Source organism: Hyposmocoma kahamanoa, unplaced genomic scaffold, assembly GCF_003589595.1.
Source record: "Hyposmocoma kahamanoa isolate Upper Pololo Valley unplaced genomic scaffold, ASM358959v1 63, whole genome shotgun sequence".
Taxonomy (NCBI): domain Eukaryota; kingdom Metazoa; phylum Arthropoda; class Insecta; order Lepidoptera; family Cosmopterigidae; genus Hyposmocoma; species Hyposmocoma kahamanoa.
Genome location: NW_020653851.1, coordinates 14310913 through 14330766, shown reverse-complemented (window position 1 = coordinate 14330766; position 19854 = coordinate 14310913). Strand labels below are relative to the sequence as shown.

The 19854-nt window shown below is 35.7% G+C and overlaps 1 long non-coding RNA gene across 1 annotated transcript; it reads left to right on the top strand.

Moving 5' to 3' along the window:
• Positions 1 to 1505: 1505 nt before the first annotated feature.
• LOC113230538 lies at positions 1506 to 15720 on the top strand. The gene is made up of 3 exons (XR_003310505.1): positions 1506 to 1562; positions 3643 to 3833; positions 15571 to 15720. It is a non-coding gene; the product is annotated as an uncharacterized LOC113230538 (long non-coding RNA).
• The last annotated feature ends 4134 nt before the right edge of the window (positions 15721 to 19854 follow it).

Here is a 19854-nt window from a genome sequence, read left to right as displayed (position 1 = left end):
ACTCACCTATCACATAAGTAGACTATTGCTAATCATCTTACTATGTACCATTAACTAGTGCTCTTCTGTCGTTGTCGACAAGTATAATAACAACGACATTAATCAGATATATTGTGCAGGCGTAACATTTATTTTATCATTAAGTCACTGTAGTCATAGACACACCATTAAAACTGAGAGGATGGAAAAAATGCAAGTTTTTTTGTTTCCGTCTTTGTGTAGTATAATGAGTATAATGCCAACATAGTAATCTGACACAATTGACAACAGTGATGCGATTCAGTTGTTGCCTATCTATCATTGTAATCGACTATAAAACAGTTTGTGTTAATAGTTCATTATATTATCTACAGAAGTTGTAGCAAAAACGTTAGGATATCCTAACTGTAACTTATACTATAATATTAATTTGAAGATATTTATGAGCCGTTGATTTACAAATAACTCATGAACAACATAAACAGATCAAGATAAAACCCTGCAATCCATAAACAATGCTATTTCATGAAGTTGTCAGTATTAAGTACTATTAAATTACAAGTATTTATGTAAATTTAGGGATTGAACTCAGATTACAAAACATAGGCAGATGGAGCATACGCAACAAACGATGTGAACTGTAGGCTTGTATAGTTCATGAACTACGAACTGTTCGGAATGTATTCCCGACACTGACCGACATGAACTAGTTCGCCTTAGACGGATTTAATAGTTCATCGTTCTTTTTAGTTTAGTACGAACTAGGTACCGTCTACGTTGATAGTTCACCTGTCTTTTGTTACACGGGAGAAACGATGCGAGCGGGACAAATAGCGATCTTTGACTACTTTTAGTACAAGTTCGAGTGGGATGCACGATTGAACGTTGCCAGCTCGTTCTAAGTCTCTAATACGTATCTACATTATGTATATATACAAGTTTGCAAAAAGTAATATTTTTTGGTAGGTATCGGTATATTCCATATTATTATTTTTTTGTTTTTGGGAACAACTTTTACAATGTTTAAAGAGACAAAATGACATTTTTAAACATAAAATAACTAATTCACTCGTGACGTGTAAACAATGCGACGCTGTGCTTAGTACTGACCCGAGTTTGTATTCACTTTTGAATTTGTATTTGCTTTGGTGGCTTCACTTTCGTGTTCTGCGCGCTCCATCTGCCAAGTTTGAAATTCATAAAAAAAATGTTTTAGAAAATAACACCCATGTGTTCAAAGTAATTCACTGGCGCAATTTTTTTCTTGTGTGTACATTGGTATCTAAATTATAGTTCAATAGTAGCGGGAATCAAATCAATGGAGTATGAAAAGTAGCAAAGAGCTTCATCTGCTAATCGTGTAAGTTGAAATGGTTTGATGTACGCAGAAGCTGTATAATAACTTTAAGTAAGTATTTAGTTCTTGTTTCACTATTGTTTTAAATCTCGTAAAGGCAATTTGGAATATCTTTATCCAGAGTTTCAGGCTCAACTCACTGTCCTGTTTTTCAACTACAACGCATGACGACCCTCGCATTAGCACCCCCGGATCAGTGTGGTCGGCATCTGACGCGTCACTGCGCGTAAGTAACGCACGGCGACGCGCGATTCCATATTTGCATAACACAAATTTGTACCTTAATAATGGGAAAATAGAGAAGAATATGCTATAGGCGAAAAACATGACGCGTCGCGACGCTTCGACTCTGCGCCAGTATGAGTTGAGCCTTAGTGGGCATTTAATCGACACGAATTTCATCGCGCTCACCCCGCGCGGCCGCCGAGCGGAGTCCGCGTTTCTGTCGCGCAGCGACCGCGTGCGTCAGTCTTGGCTAAATACGCTCTATTTATTCAGCTTTTACGTTTTAACTTAAATGAGGCCACGGCCCGCGCGGTTGTATTACTCAGAGGAATTTAAATTTTGTTGCCTAGTAAATGGAATTCAGATTCGCGATTAATGTAGGGACAACGGCACACCAGACTACACATTTTTGTTCGAAAAGCGACTCCAGTGCAACGGAACAAGATAAATCAATGTTTAACTTGATGTGCTGGCGTGTGTACATGAAGGCGTGGTAACTGGGCGTCCGAGTGAAAACTTTCTTCTTGTGTAACTGGGCGGTTAATAGTAGCGTTTACTTTGCCCCTGAAATAAATTTGTAGCTTTATTAAGACGACTGATAAGAACAGCCAGTTTATTTTTATTCCTCCGTGACCTCAGTGGCCGAACGGTTACCATGCTGGTCTGCCACACAGAGATTCCGGGTTCGATTCCAGGGCCGGGAGAAATATTTGTATGGCCTTCATTTATTTCGCTCGAGAGTTTGGGTGTAATTTGTGGTTATGCACAGACCCTGCGATACAGGGTTTTTTCTAGCGCAGGGCTAAAAGTGTGTGCGTTACGAGACAAAATTATTACTATAAAAATGTGCACATGTTAAGAATTTTTTCTTAAAGTAATGAAATGGGTTATTGCAAGAATAACACGAAAAAATTATTAAATTATAATATAAAATAAAATAGCGGCGTACTTATTTTTACAACTTAAAAAAAAACTTACCAGAATCACCAGAATGATACTTCCCGTGAGCCTAGTTTTAAAGAAAGCTTACTTCCAAGATTTGGATATTTGGAAAGTACAATAATAATTATTCTTGACTCAAAAAAGCTATGTTCAGCACACTCAAGTCTACTCTATCAGAAAGAAGATGTATGAAATCCGTGAAGTGGTGAACAGGCTGATCCCAGACTCCATCGCCGAGGACATTGAGAAGGCGTACTACGGTATCAACCCGCTTAGAGCCGTGTTCGTGATGTGACCAACTCTGAGTTCCTTGAAGTGGTGAACAGACTGATCCCAGACTCTATCGCCGAGGACATTGAGAAGGCGTACTACGGTATCAATCCGCTTAGAGACGTGTGCATTAGGAAGGTACTGAAGAGACCTGGTTTCGGTTTCTAAGCTTATGATCTTAAAGCTAATACAATATCTTAAAAACCAGGCCCCTAAGTGTTGTTTTCCAATCGAAGCGTAGCTGTCTTTTTTATTTTCCTTATTCTTTATTATTTTTCTTTTTTATACTTTTAATTTGCTGTAAATTTTGAAATTCAAAACTTTCAGCAAATTGCCAAATTAAGAATAAAAAATGTACCAGGCTATGTCACTAAAAAAATAAAGGGTCAACAACTTAAGAATAAAGTTTTAATATATTTATTCTAAAAATTCACATTCTGATGTACTACTAAAAAGTAGTGCACGTATTGAGTACAGTGATCCAACCTTGTGTTTAATTACTATAAGAGCGGTTACACACGGCGACTTAAACGCAGCGATGCAAACGCCATACAAACGCGATGCCGCCGTAGCGATGTAGTTGCTAATCGTCTACCTTTACACAGACGCGTGACTTTAAACGGCGATGCGCTCGGAATCGCGCGCTTGTATCGATGGAGTCGCGCGTTTGCATCGATGCAATCGCCTATAAATCGTTGTTAATAGTCACGCGTCTGTGTAAAGGTAGACGATTAGCAACTGCATCGCTACGGCGGCATCGCGTTTCACGAATGCGCATTTGCATCGCTGCTAATCCACTCTAATAGTGGTATTTAACTAAACGTGGAGGTAAAGAATATTTCATTCATTCATTCACTCGTTCGTTACAGTGTCATCTGAAAGCCGCCTAGCATACCAATCCGACTATAAATGAAGCCGTAATAAGGGTAGACGCCGACCGCAAAGTAAGGTAGTTGGATACGTTTGTCCTTAAAGCTGTCAACTGCCACTTGCCAGTCAATGTCAAGTCATGAAATGTGAAACCGCTCTAAATATCGGAAGAACAAAAGGTCAAACTACGGTAAGAAATCCTGTAACTATTGATAATCAGTCATTTAGTCTTAGAGCATAAATTAATTGCAACAGATCTACTGACTGAATGCTACGATCAGCTCATAAACGAAACTATTTACTTATTCAATAGTCAATTAATTTCACATTTTTCCAGCTTATTTAGTGGTCCATAGTTTTGAGTAGGTGCCTCCTCGTGACGGAGGGTCGTTGTCTCAATACATGATCTACATCTACGTGGTGATCATACGTCAAACGTGATTTTATCACATAAAAGTCATAAAATAATACCAACTAAGTACATGAAACAATTATTTATAATAATATGTGAAATTTTATAACGTTAGCGATTATTTTCGTTCGTAGAATCTTTCGGGTCTTATTATGGGTGCGATATGTGGCTGTGAAAAGGATTAAATCAGCCACTCAATCAAGGGCCTAGTCTAAATATAAATTGCGACTTGTACATGACTTCATAACAATGGATAAACGGTTTTAATACCAATTTTCAATATCGACTACTATGTACCAAAAATATTTAGAAATTTCACGTTGTATACATGATATTAATCAAGTATTAAGTACTGAATAAATATTGGAAATTAATCAAAGTGAAAAACTTATGGCTATATCCAGTTAAAAATAGCTTCATTTATTTTCTTATTACAATATTGAATGTGAAATAGGACTCAATTTCTTTTAAGTGATGCGATCAAAATGGGACCACATGATATATTTGGAGAACTGTATATTAAACTACCCTATAAGCTGCAATGACGAACATCTATCTATTCACCTCTCCACAAGCGAGAGGGTATTAAAGTCACGTGAGGATTAGTTCAGAATGCGCAATGAAGACTTCAGACATTGTTCGAAATTTTTTTATTCAATTCGCTTCCAATAGATTATTTTTACAATCCTTCAAAGTTAAAAATCAAAGTCGTCTGTCTGTGACGCCACGGAAACACAAACGATATCTTAGTGTTATTAAGTTGCATATTTGTATTCATTTATGCTTTACTCTATTTTCACGTTCAATCCAGTACGTGTTTGTTGTATCAAGCGGTCTACCTTATAATTACTGGCGGATTAAGAATACTAATAGGGCCACGTGAGAATTTGTTGCCGGCGAGATTAAGAAACTCAGTGTAATTTACTTCTCCTCCCTCCTAACTTTGTTTTGTCTATTCTATCTTTGTGTCGTATTTTCCTTCCATGGTATTACTACCATGGTATTACTGTAAGGAGTTATGTATTGTACGACTGATACTTAGCCATTAATTATTTAGTTTTTTTTTACTTTTTATTGAAAGTCACGATGTTTTACTACCGTAATATTCAACAATTTTTTGTGAAATTACTCCACTAGTTTGTTATAATTATTATAACGAAGATCGAAATAGTAAAAAAATTCATTCGAATAATTATTTCTTTATTCAGAACAATACTTAATATGTTACACATTTGGTATTTCGACATATACGAATTGTGCAAATGCACCATGTTGAATTTTTTATGTTGTTTTTCTTACAAAGATTCTTTATGATTCTAAAAAAATAAACCTTGTTTTTTTTTCTTGTAAGGGTTTCCTTTCTTTCCATTAAACAAGGGTAACCTAACGATTATGTCCTGCTCCTCATATAAAATTTCTCATTTTACTTATTTGGTTAACGTTACATATAGTTATTACAAATAATAATACTTTTATTAAAACTGGCAGTAGCAGTTCCTTCTCATTTGAGAGATATAGCTGTCATAGCTGTGGGAAGCCTGTGGGAGCATCTACTTATGACTTTAATTTCTAAGTTATGTACATACATTTGTGAATCTTTATTGCAATAGCTATCGTTCTCGGTAAAGAAAAAAATCGTGGTAAAACCTACATGGTGAAGGTTTACAACCACCTACCACATAAATTTCTTCCGTGTTTACAACCCTTAGGAAACGTGTGCTGTTGTCAATGCCCATTGGGTCAGCCTAGCGGATTTTGGCCTAAATGAGGCAGATTAGTGATGTCCTAATGTGAATCCGATTCGATTTTTTTATCAATCGATTTTATTAATGAAGAAGTTTTAATTGTGAATGTAAGCGGGTCCAAAAACGAACAAAAATGTCTGATTGGGATCGAGATGTTCCATTTGACAATTTGTGTACTCAAGAATTAATAATTAATGTTAATGAGGATTCAAGTGATGATTCCCGTTCATATGGAGAAGAATCAGTCGATTCATTGTAATAAACAATAAGAATTTATAATGATTACTTATAATTTATTTAATTTCATTATAATTTATTACACAGGTTCTAAAATTTATCAACTTCAATAGTCTCCGTTACATAATCTGTTGGCTCGATAAATATCGGAGCTAAAGAACACGTCGCTTCACTATAATTGGCGCAAATAACGCAATAAATGGTTGGACGGAGTATAGTAGTAAAATGTATAAGGGTGCGCTCCCATTATGTCGTGACGACAGATAGTAGTGCAGTTCAAAGTGTCGTGGCTTGTATATTTAAATGAAGTTGTTCACACATAGAACAACACGATTTACTGTCGTTCACGACTTTTTGACTTTACGACGACAGAATGGCATGACAATGGGAAGAGCTAGAACGACAGTCATCCGACGATAAATAGAACGTCACGATAAAAATGTAACGACAGATAATCGCAGCTTCAAACGATTCTGTCATGCAAATCTGTTGGGAACCGCTAGACACGACAGTCGTTCAACGATAAAATAAACGTTCACGACACAGTCACGACAGATAGTCGTGATATGGGAACAGTTGTCCAACGGTAAATAAAATTTTACGACATAATGGGAACGCGCCCTTACGGATTCATATTTCTAGTATTTGGCTATGGTACGATCAAATAATAAACGTTCCAACGTTCTCATATTTTACGGAATGTGCCAGGCTAAAATAATATTTAACAAAGTAAAACACAATGCGGGTTGTACCACACCCATTGTAATGTAAAATAAGTCTCCCATGTCGTGAGGGGACAAAAGGCCGTAACCTAGCAGATCAGTAAACGTGATTCGTTATTGAATTATTCATGTAGAATAGTAGAAAACAAATCTTTAGAAAAAATTCGAGTGTTTCACAGATATTATTCATTCATATTATGTAATGGTAAGTATTTATGGTTCCATGTAGTTTTGTTGTGAGATTTAAGAAAAATAAATGTTTTGCTGAAAGAGGTTTATTGCATATTTTTATAGCGAGGACTATTTATTTAATAGAAAAATAAAATAGTCGTCGCGATGGTGTAGTAAAGGCTAGAAAATTTTTAATTTACACTTTTACGGTTACATGTGTGGTGTATAGAAAATAAAGGTACGCTGCGGCTCGCCCACTCCCGCCATTACTACACTAGATATTGTGTATTATTGAGCTATCCCTATACTGTTATGGACAGGCGTGTAGCTTACCATGAGGCGCACGACTTGGTCGTCCCGTCACTTGATATTATAAAAAAAGTAGTGTCGTCACATTGTGAAAATATTTTATTTACACGCTTAAAATCTTCATTCAATTAGCTCTCTGTCCATATTATGTTATTGTTATAGCTTCAGCAGTTATCGAGTTAAAAAATATTTTAAACGTAGCTGACATAGCGACGGCTTCTTTTTAACTGTCTTCAAAACAAGGAGGACGTTCTCGATTCGAGTGTATGTCGTTTTGTTTTTTTGTATGTATGTGTATGTATGTTACTCGATAACTCATTAACGGCATTTGTCAACCTATTTTGTTGAAAAGAGGGTACCTTAGTAGTTGCCCCATTTAAATCTGAAGAAAATATTCCGCCTCCAAGAGTGGCAAATTAGGGGATGAATGTGGTTTCGCGCACTTTCCGGTAATCAGTTTCAATAAATCTTGGCAAATAGATGTAATTACACGAACTTTTGAGGTAGATTTTTTAGTGCTCTGTATTGAGATTATTCTTTTATCTTTTCTTGCGCATCGTTTTGAATGGTAGATCGTGGAAAAAGGTACGTGTACAAGTGGTCGCTACAATTCGGTCGGACCGAGATTTTATCATCTAAGTAAATACTTATTGCTTACATAGTTGGAATCATAAGAAACGATAATAAAGATTGTGATTGTCTTATTGAAGTACTCTGCGGTTAAAATTAACGGGATTAATTTTAGAGACGAAATAAAAGATCGAACTATAGTTCTATTCTCTAGTAGTTCGTTGGTAATCGAATGTTTAGGCAGCTTCGTATGCAATATTCTTTAGTCTCATAGTTTCCAAAGATCTTAGCGTGACCTGGTATAGTTATTATCTGCGGCGTGACTACATTTAACGTCTATTTATATTGTTCTTTATAGCCACAAGTTACAAAAATGTCCAAGTCAACTCCGTGAAATCCTCAATTTTACGGCCAATGTTGTGAAATAACAGCTTTCTTGTCTTGCGAAGTCATAAATTTTACGAAGGTCGAAATAGGCCATTTATAGTTTTTTATTGGTTGAATAATTCGAACGCTACACTCGTAAAGATTCAATACGAATTTATTATACGATATTTTTCCTTTTCCTAAATTTAAGTATTATGTTTAACTGCGCGAAGTTGGTAAGTGTTATGTAGGATATGATTTTCGTCTTTGAATTTTCCATCCAATACTATTTAGTAGCAATTCCATGAATGCCATTTTCCATTATTTTTCACGAGAAAGGTGTTTCAGGCTGGTGTTCGCAACTCGACTTCATGATGCGTATTTTGCGTGTGGTGGACAGGGTCCTACTCGTGCCACCCAAGCTCCTTCAGGAATCTTAGCATCCTCCTGGGTTTGCTGAAGAAAGTTTGCTTTTTTTGAAAGCAAACTCCTTGTGAAAGAGGTTGTCCAGCTTTGTCCAGCGAGCTCCTTGTGAAAGAGTTTGTCCAGGGTAGTACTGCCACCTTACCTAATTCTGCCATCAAGCAGTAATGTCATCATTATTGTGTTCCGGTTTTGAGGGGTAAGTGTGCTGGTGAAATTACAGGCACATGGGACTTGTCAACTTATGTCTTAGGGTGACAGGCGCAGTGGCAGTGCCGATCAGATCTTTGCGATTAGAGCTCAGGGATGGCACTGCAACTGTTGTGGACAGGCGTGTAGCTCACCATCAGGCACACGAATTGTTCGTGCTGTCACTTAATATTATAAAAAAAGAAGACGAGTAGCGACCTCGGAACTCCATAGCACTTCGCCCTGTAGTTGGTCACATCGGAGCATTGAAATTTGAAGTACGCTAGTGTTTTCTTGCACCCTTTGCATAGAGGCTGTCTTTAATATCTAAATTGAAAAGATGTTTATTATTTGAATCATGACTCGTTAGGTTTTTCATTTCATTTCATTTCATTTTTGTGACTCGTGTACTGTGCTGTGATATTGGCGAAATAAAATATTTTGAATTTGAATTTGTTAGGACAGCAGTTAGAGTGCGAAGCTCTTGACTGATAGATTGGCGTTGACTATTGGGAGTGCTTCCCTAGCCTGTCTACAAATCGTAAGGGTTGTCGCATGTGTTATTATGAGAAGTTTTTATATTATGAAGGGTTGTTCTTGACCATGGTTAGGGGAAGGAGACTATGGATTCTGGTCTTACAGCGGCCCCGAGTTCTATGAACATGTTTACATGTGCAGTGCTACTCAGGGCTTTAAATCACAAAGATTTGAGGGGCACTGCCACTGCGCTTGACGTCCTGAGACATAATTTGACAAATCCCATGTGCTAGTAATTTCACCAACACCCTTACCTTCAAAATCGGAAAGTAGTAATGCTCACACGATTGCTTGGCGGCAGAAATAGGTAAGGTGCCAGTACTTCCCTGGACCAACTTTTTTACAAGGAGCTCTACTGTTACTACAATTATAATTCATGCATGACTATGTACATAATAGATAGGCCGAAAGTATGGACAATCACTTGCCACGTCCATATTTACTAAATAGTCAAGGACAAAATTTCTTAAACAAATTGCTACGTTCCAAACACACGTTGGACCATGTAAATTGGCCAACTTATAGTCTCTATTTATTCTGGATGTATTGTGTAACCGGCTCCGACGTGGGTGGCCCAAGGGAATTCCTTGAAGCTTTTACACTCTACACCGTTCCTACATTCAATAGGTGTTCTTGCCTATTCCAACCCTACTTTTCATACGAACAAAATGAGATGTATCTTGTAAGGAAATCGAATTTGTTTCAAATAGTTTATTTAATCTGGGATATTATATTCAGTTTACCATGACAGTTTGTGAGAGGAACGTGATAAAGCGGAAAATTTAACTGCAATGGATTTTATACGGATTGATTAGATAGATTTACACACTTCATTGCTCACACACGAGATCAAAAATAGTACATAAGAAACTTAAGCGGCCTTATCGCTAGGAGCAATCTCTTCCAGACTACCTAATCAGAGCGGGAGATGTAGTGTGTCAACGGCAAAATTTAAAATAAGTTATGTTATTATTAAATAATAAATAACGATATATTATACTTTCACACATATACATATAATAATACTTCCTAATTACATTTAGATTTTACATAGTGCATTATATTTTATATATTGTAATGTATTTTCTATTTTCGTGGATGTCTAATTATGAAGAACTTTATGTTTTCAGTTTGCAAATGTTTAGATACTTTAGATGTTTTTGTTTTGGTGTTGAGTTTTAAATACACAATTCAATAATCATGCAATATATGTATTTATTATTTTGATTTTCTATATGTGATTTAAAGAGAACCTAAAAATTCCTTGTAATCATGGAGGTTTTGCGGGTGCAGTTTATTTTTTCAGCATCAAAGGAGATTATTTTGTCTGCCTTTGTGGAGCTAGATGGAAACTTGGGAGCTTCAACGTAAAACCTCGCCTTGCTTCAGAACATTTTGTGTTTATTTCATACTGTTATAACCTATTATGGAAGTCGTTAGATATATGAGACGACCACAATGCGACAAAAACCAACATTACGTACTAAAAAAAGCCCATACTGCCACTTATGTGAAAATTCAGAATACACACGTGAGACGCGTTTGCAACTCGGCAACTCAGCAATAAAGCTATTTGTGACGTCATGGTTATTGTACTGCCTGGGGATACAATAATAGGGCGTTTATTGAAAAAATAAATTAAATGTAATAAATAGGATTCTAAGTCAATATAGTAGTCTTGTTGAAGTTGAAAGAGTTCGTCCAGGGAAGTAGTGCCACCTTACCTATTTCTGCAGCTAAGCAGTAATGCTCACATTACTGTGTTCCGGTTTTGAAGGGTAAGGCCGCAAATTCGGAACGGTGGTGCGTTCAGCCGGGCGTTCAAGGTTGCGCGCAAACGTGTCTTGTGTTGGATACATCTAATACAAGACAATGTATTTGACACCCATATTGCATTTATTTGAAAGGCCATGTTGGATTTAGAAATAAATGCTATATTCGTAATGAGCACCCCCAAATACCTCTAACGATACCCAACTTGCCATTATTTGAAAAGTCTTGCCCGCCATCTTGGATTAAGAAGTAAGTGCCATATTCGTAAAGAGCACCCCCAAATACCTCGAAAACGATACCTAACTTGCCATTATTTGAAAATTCGTGCCCGTCATCTTGGATTTAAAAATAAGTGCCTTATTCGTAATGAGCACCCCCATATACCTCGAAATCGATACCCAACTTGCCATTATTCAAAAAATCGTGCCCACCACCTTTGTATTTAGAAATAAAAGCCATATTCGTAATGAACACCCCCAAATACCTCGAAAACGATGCCCAACTTGCCATTATTTGAAAAGTTGTGCCCGCCATCTTATGCGTTATGCGTATACATCTTACGCCGTATGCGTTATACATCCAAAATATCCTTTCACTTACTTATCTCGTTGTGCCGTATAATTTTGAAACTTTCGACGTCGCAATTCGTATTAATTTTGTTAGATAAACTATGTGCTATTGTATATGTCTATAAAGCACATCTTACGTAAATATAAAAAATAGTTGATATTTTTCAAATCTGTTGTACCCAACAGATTAATCGACGAAATGACTGGTACCTACTGTTGTTTGGCGAAATCCTGTGCCTCCATCTGTGAGATTCTGTTATTTTATTTTAACTGAGTTTTCGAAAGAACATTCTAAGAAAACTAAAGCTGCTGTTAACGATATTCAGAATCAAATTAAATCTTGGAGTCCATCGTTGATTGTTAAGGAAAGCAATGGCGTTCAAGTTAAAAATGAACTTTTTTTGAACATAATAGACGGCAAAGTAGCTCAGGTATTAAGTTCAACATATAATATTTGTGACATCAACACCGCACGCCTGGTTTCGCTGTGTGGAGATGATTTTGCATATTTCTTACAACCTTTCGTTTCAAAAATGGTCAGCTACGAGTGACGAAAAAAAGCAAATGTAACAAGAGAAGAAAAATATGGTACAAAGACGCTTTCGAGAAGAGCTTGGATTAATAATTTATTAGCCACGACAAGGAGGTGGTAACCAATGACGGTAACACTGTGAGACGGTTTTTTTTTATAATGCAACCTGTTCTGCTGAAGTTAAAGGAGTTGTTGATATTTTGATAAAGCGACTCTATGTAATCCTTCAAGCTTTATCGCCTGGCATAATGACAGATTCCCAAAAATTTGGGAATTGGGAAAATATTCTTTGGAAACTGTAATACTATACATCAGTAAATATGATTGGTACTGTATATGCCATCTTCGGTACACAAAATATTAATTCACGGAGAAGGTATAATAGATCTAAATAATACTGCCACGGTGGCCGAACGGTGATCATGCCGGACTGCCACGCAGAGCTCCTAGGTTCGATTCCCGGGCCGGGAGAAATATTTGTATGGCCTACATTTATTATAGGGGCAGGTCCTAGAATATCCAAACCAGAGCTATAGAAAAGTTAATTTCACATATTGATCCTACCGGGAATGGAACCCGGGACCTCTTCATCCAGTGCGCATAGTGCAAACCGTTGATATACCGAAGCCGTCAATACCTACATTACCTACATAATTATAACCGACCTCAAAAGATCGTGGAATTACATCTATTTACTAACTTTTATTGCAATCGGTTACCGGAAAGTGCGTGAAACCGGATTCATCCCTAGTTTGCCACCCTTAGAGGTGGAGTATTTCTTCAAACTTTAACGGGTTCAGTACTGAGGTGCCTCTTTCCAACAAAAAAACATTAAAAATCGGTTCACAGGAGTAATGAAAAAATACAGTCGAATAGAGGACCTCTTCTTTTTTTGAAGTCGGTTAAAAATTAATTGATTAAATGGATTTTTTATGTCGTTTAGATGCATACGGGTATTTGAGGCATTTTTAATAGCAAACGTAGTTTTTTGTCTATAGAAACGGATTCTTCGTCATCAGGTCATGGTATTAAATGAATATGTAATTTTGGCAAACAGTAGGTAAACGTTTATAAAATTGACAACTATTTACTATAATATACTAATAATTATATTATGAATAAAGTAATGGCTATTATTGTATATAAGATACGCCAAACTGAATAAAATTCCGAAGGCGTTTGATAATTTTGTTCGTATGAATAAATTTTGATGCAAAACTTGAATTAATGGAATTGGTTCTATGTGGGAACAGGGTGTGACTGATTCAATTGGGATGCGGACGCTCGCGATCATTGCTGCCGAAATTTTATTTTATTACTTGATTACGTACATAAAAGTGTCTGTGCGCAGTCTAATGAAAATGAAATACTGAATTTCACTAATATCCTCCAATACGAATAGCGCCTGATGGATTCATTTGAGCATTTTATACCGAAATAAATTCTGATGAAATAAAACGTTACAATCCCAAATCTTTTTGGAGAGAACAGATGAACAAATAGAAATGGCAACTGAAACTACAAATGGACTAATGCAAACGAAGACCATTTAGAGAAATCTTGACATAGTGGGCTATGTACTCATACAGCTGGTGCCTTATTTCAGCGATTTATGATTTTTGCGGCCGCAGGGGTCGAGGGGCCTTAATTAAAGTGCTAAGCGGCTGCTATATCTTTCCTGGATGTTTGGCCTTTGCCCTTTTATTTTATCTACAGAGTGTAGCAGCACATTCGACGCCTTACTTTTCAGTGTAAATAACATCTATATCTTAATTTCTATAAACTACATCAATACTAGTAGGTATTGTTTGTTACTTATTGGATAATTTGTTAGTGCCTATTTTAATGCAACTGAAATTAACACGAAAAGAGGATAAATATAGTCAAACTTTACAGATTTCGAGTAAAACTCAGCTATAAAGTTAATACGAAATAAAACAAAAAGCCGAAGAGTACAAATTGCTTTGGAAATCGAATTTATGGCCGGTCCTAAAAAGTCTTTACTTTACTGCCTTCATAGTTTCTCGTCGCTTCAACGGACACATTATTACAGCGTAAAAACCTATATAATAGTAAATGTATATCATAGAATAAAGATTATGAACATCTATCTACAGTCCTTAGAAAATGAGAATACTTTTTTATGGACATTATTGTTAATCATCCATCTCCGCAGGAATTTGCATATTGTGTCTATTCTTTATAATATTTTACATAACCCTGCGTCCCGGGTACCTGAAAGAGCGTTTCAGCTTTTTAGGTCCCAGGATAAACCCTGTCGCTCTCTTGTTAGGTCCTACTTATCTTTTCCATGCTTCGATTCCGGTTTCTATTCTCACTCCTTCACTGTTCATGCGGTCAGGCTTTGGAATGCAATTCCTATTACTGTTCACGAACATAAATCGTTATCTATTTTTAAAGTGAGAGTTAAAGAGCGTTATTTATCTACTATTCCATCCATATCTAAGGTGTTATATTATAAAATATGTATTTATCTAAGTTTTTATATAATTTATAACAATTTAATATTATTACATTATTTTTATATTACATTTTTTTTGTTTTGTTGTGCACGTATGCCCGTTCTTTTAGTTATGGTGTCCTGTATTTAGGTCTGCAGGAAGAAATTTCTGTTAGAAATAAGCAGAACCTTCTGTTTAAATTTTCCTTGTTTCCATTGTGACTTGTTGTAATTTCCTGTACAATAAATTATTAAATAAATAAATAAATCAATTACACAATCATTATGGTAAAGTACCTAAGTTGCTTTTCTATTAGCTATCGTTTATTGCACATTATTCAATAGTTCTCTGTCGGGTAAAATTATAGAAAAGTGTGTTCACTAAATTTGTAGAAGCAAAGTTGTTATTATAAGCGTTAATTTTTCAATACATCCTGTTTTCTCGGACACATTTTAATTAAATTACCTTCGTATGTACCACATGCACCCAACTGTGTGGGAAATAAAATTTAATTTGAAAATGCACGATTCTGGGTTATGCACGCGCATAGAATAAAATATCTTGGTAAGTGTACATAATTTATAAGAAACACACACGCAATGCTTAGATTTTAATTTGAAGCATTTAGATACCAGTACATTATGAAAATAAAGAGCAGTATTTAATTCAACATATGTTCTCCTATAGGGTTCTCTAAACAGCTTGCCCGTTTGTCTAAGAATGTTAAAATATTTGTTTGTAAAATAAATAAACTTCTGCAAAAGTACACTCAAACTCAATCCTTTAATCCTAGAATTTATTTTAGCACCTTTTGTGAGCTGCTTTTTTACTTTCATTAGCCTAAAATTGCATTCAGAGGAAATTAAACGGGGCAAAATCCCAAGCGTTGTTGCAGTAACCTTTTTTTCAGGCAATAATGGAGCTCGAAAAACAACAGTGGCGGGCACAAACGTGAAATAGCAAAGTCTGACGTGACACTTAATTTTACCGCTTGTGTTTCTGTTACGTTGCTACGGAAGAATGTTTCACCTCGAGCTCGCAATAACTGATTATATTGCTCCACTGGAAATGGAAAAAAGGGGCAGAGCAGACTTTTCTTTCAGGTAATAAATTATTGTATTTTCAAGTAGAAGCAGATAACTTTCGATAGAAAATCATCTTATGTCACATCAGTGTATAAGTATGACAAAATAATGAATTTATAAAGCCAATGCAAACTTATTCAGAAATTGTGGACCTAGTCAAATATGATATTTTATCTGTAAAGGAAGTACAATAGTCATAAAATAAGCTATTGGTGGCATGTATTGAAGCAACAACGTAAAAACATGATTAAAACATAACAATGCAATTTGAGCGTGGAATACTGACCATAAACAAAGCAAACAGTACGATGAAAGTGAAGCATATTGTAAATCACGTGGCGTTCGCTGACCGCGGTAAATTCTCTTTATCTATTGACGTTCGCCCACTGCCCCGAACGGAATGTGCCATCGTAACGTCAATTAGAAACGAAAATTATGATAGCAATGCTCAGTGATGTTATATAAACAACAATGCTGCACTAGACTTATTGTTCAATTCGGAATGATTTTACAGACTAATTATATTATATGAGCTTTAGAGCCTTTTGGCCAGATAATAATATCGTCTGACATCGACTGAATTTGTGTGATAAATTCTTTTTATGATCTTCGCCGATAATAAGCGCATAAAACAAACTCTGATTTACTTTATTAGCCAACCTGGCTAGTCGGGGCTCCGCCTCTGGCGTTCGATGCCTTAGAAAGTCAGCTATATTCTCTTTATGAAGCAGTTTTACGGGCAGCCGATGGAGGCTGCTTCTGAGGGAAGCTTCTGAATCTGAAATAGGCAGGTTTGAATCCGAAATAGGTAGGTAGTCTCTAAATCCAATATGCTGAATAAATGCGCGACGGGGTGCGGCGCACCGAGCGGCTCCGCACTACATCGCTCTCAGCAACTAACTTCGTTTGAGAAAACACTCCACTTGAGAACTCTTTGCCCACTTGGCTCTCGCTATGACTTGGTTTGAGGAACCTACTAAGTTAGTTCTCTATAGGAATATTTCGCTGCCGTTTCTGCACTCGAGTTTAATTAAAAACTTGAGCCTTACACCGCCTTTCATTTACTCTTTACGCATTTTAAATTTCCTGAGTAGGAGTAACGAAGTGTATAGAACACATTGTTCTGTACTTTCAATTATTGGAATTATAAAATATATTCATAAAATTTGCCACGATGCAACTGGAAAAGTGTCTATGATCAACGAATAAGCTTATGTGACGCAATAACAAAGTACAATTTATATGCTATCCAGGGTTACTGGCCAAAACTTGAGAGCAGCAAAATGCGACGGGTTCCTAAGTTTGTTAATTTCACATATCGCCTGGTCTGCGTTAAACTTTATCAATCTATGTGGCGCGAGATAACGACTTTATAGCATAATATCCTAATTATAATCTTGCATTTATTTATAACTTATTTTAATAGACTATATACATAAGTTTATATTTATCACATAATAAATATTTTTTTAAAACCTATGACGGTCATTTCAAACCAGTTTTCTTTCAAAGACTATCAAAAGGTAAAAATGGCTTCCTTTAAAAATGAAAGACTAAATAGCTCAACAAAGTTGAGTTTCTGCTTAAAAGAAAGTTATTTTTCTCACAAAAGGAAGCTTTATTTGTTTGTTACTTTCAATGGATTTTTAAAAAAACAACGCATACGATAAAGAAGTGTTATATAAGTCGTTGTAACATATAAGGCGAAGAAAAATGTTTTATGTATGTAACCATTCAGGTACTCAATTATGTTTCTTGTGTAGACCCAAAATAGTCGTTGAATGTAAGCGATGAGGGAAAACAACAAAGGCAAGATTTACGATGGAACATTTTTATTTACATATGTAGAGTATCTGCTTAGGAAAATGGAGGTGGTATATTAACATAATATTCTAGGAGTAAAGTAAAGTTCTTGGAGTAAAGTTTCTTCATCGAGCAAAGCTAAGCTTAGAATAGGGAGACCCGGTGGCTAGTGCACCGAGACAATGAATGTATTTAAAGCGTTATGAACTTGTGCATTTGATTTAATTTTAAAGAAGAGAGTACCTTAAGATTTTTCTATTATTATGTTTAATAACAAGATCGTCTAACAATGTGTACTCATAATAATGAAATTGCGTATTGATTTTGTAATTTTTATTGTAAAATAAATTTGAATCCGAAATCGATGCTCCACTTTATAAAATGATTTTCAGAAAGACGAAAATGTTTTTACAAAAACAAAAATGTACGAATTTTTTAAAATAACGTTATTGTGTGGCTTTTTTCAAAAAACATATTAAGTTAAAATAATATTAAGTTGTAAAAAAACTTGCCTAAAATGGAATGAATGTCTCAAACGCCCTACGGCCAAAAATCTCGCGCGAAATGAAACGTAATGTGCGACTCGATGCAATAGAAAAAAATATCACAGTAAAGAAATTTCGAAAAGAAGGCAGATGTCGTCCGTGAATACTTTTATATTGTGCTATCTAATCTCACGATATACATAAGTCGATACTCAGCCCTTAATATGGAGCGAATATTCGGGGCATTAGAGATCGGGATGTCGCACGAGAAGCTGTATAAAAACGCGATAGATATGGCAACGTAGGCATTATTATGAAACTGCCTTTCTTTACATTTAATTATTTCATCAAAACAGGTTTGGCAACTAATTTAAAGTTATAATTATTAATACAAAGATCGAACACAAAAAAATACTTTCCATCTGACAGGACTCGAACTGCGTCAGGACTATACATAGATATAGAAAAAAAGGGGCTATATCAAAGCGACTGCTCTAAAAACTGAGCGATTGAGTCAATGGAATTTTTCTGTGTTTGTCGCCCTGGTGTGGCAGTCTTTTCCCGTCGGATCGAAGAAATTTTTCTTTGTGGTCAATTTTTACATTAATAATTATAACAAAGTAGCGGAGTATTTTCACAAAAAAATATATTATGAATACCATAGTAGTAAGACTGATAAGAAATTATAATACTTATTCATTACTATCAGTATTGGAAGTAATGTAAATGTTAAAAAAATCTTTCTTGATTATGTTATATACATATACAACCGGTATAAACGGGATATATACTAAAAGATCTTTCGACCTGGCATTTGTATTGATAAGATTTGAGAGATTAAAGATCGAAGAACAATTTATATATCGAAGATTAAGAGAGAGATTTTGGTGAAATTACACACATGGGACTTGTCAGCTCATGTCTCAGGGTGACGGGTGCAATGGCAGTGTACTCTCTCTACGTCTAAAGTCTCAAAAGAGTCTAAGCTACGGACAGGCGTGGCGCTTACCACCAGGTGCCTGACTTGTTCGTTTCATCACTTGGTATCACAAAAAAACATATTTAGTTATATTTTTTGTAGACATTGAGAATGCGATATTATTTCGAAATCAAGAAAACGAGAATTTGTTAAAAGAGCATTTAGAAAAACGTTCGTTTCACTGCCTTGTCTACACTGGAATATCTACCCAGGATATGTACCCTATGCAATTTTTTTAAATAATTTATATATCTACGTATAGTAGGTACCTATACGGTATTCAAGAGTGGACAAAAGACGGAATCGTTTAATTGAAAAACACGTGCACCAAACTGTGCAAAATCGCATTAACAAAGATTTTCAAGTTTCATTACTTTGAAACCACACAACTTTTCTATGGGGAAATAATAAATATACAGTTTATAAATGGTTTTTAGTTTCGAAGTTCGCCAACATATATTATGGAACATTTGATATTTTGGTCGTGTTCTAGTGGCATCTTCATTTTGTAGCACTCAACTTGCTCTTAAATTTGTTTACACTACTTTTGTAACGGCATAAATAAAATATTACGAAAAATATCAACGATAAACGTTGTTTTTCACACATTCCTTTTTTACCAAATATTTATAAAGGAAAAGGGTAAAAGCGGGGGCGAACTTCACCAATTCGTGTAGGTTGGTAGTGAAATAGTCGGACAAATGGGTCTCGATACATATTATTATTTTTATATTAAATTGTATAAAGATGTTATCAGTCACCGTTAAAACGGCTACCTTAAAAATGTATTTCGCTCTAGACTGTTCGCTTGATGTGCTGTAGACCATGCATCGTCGATCTTT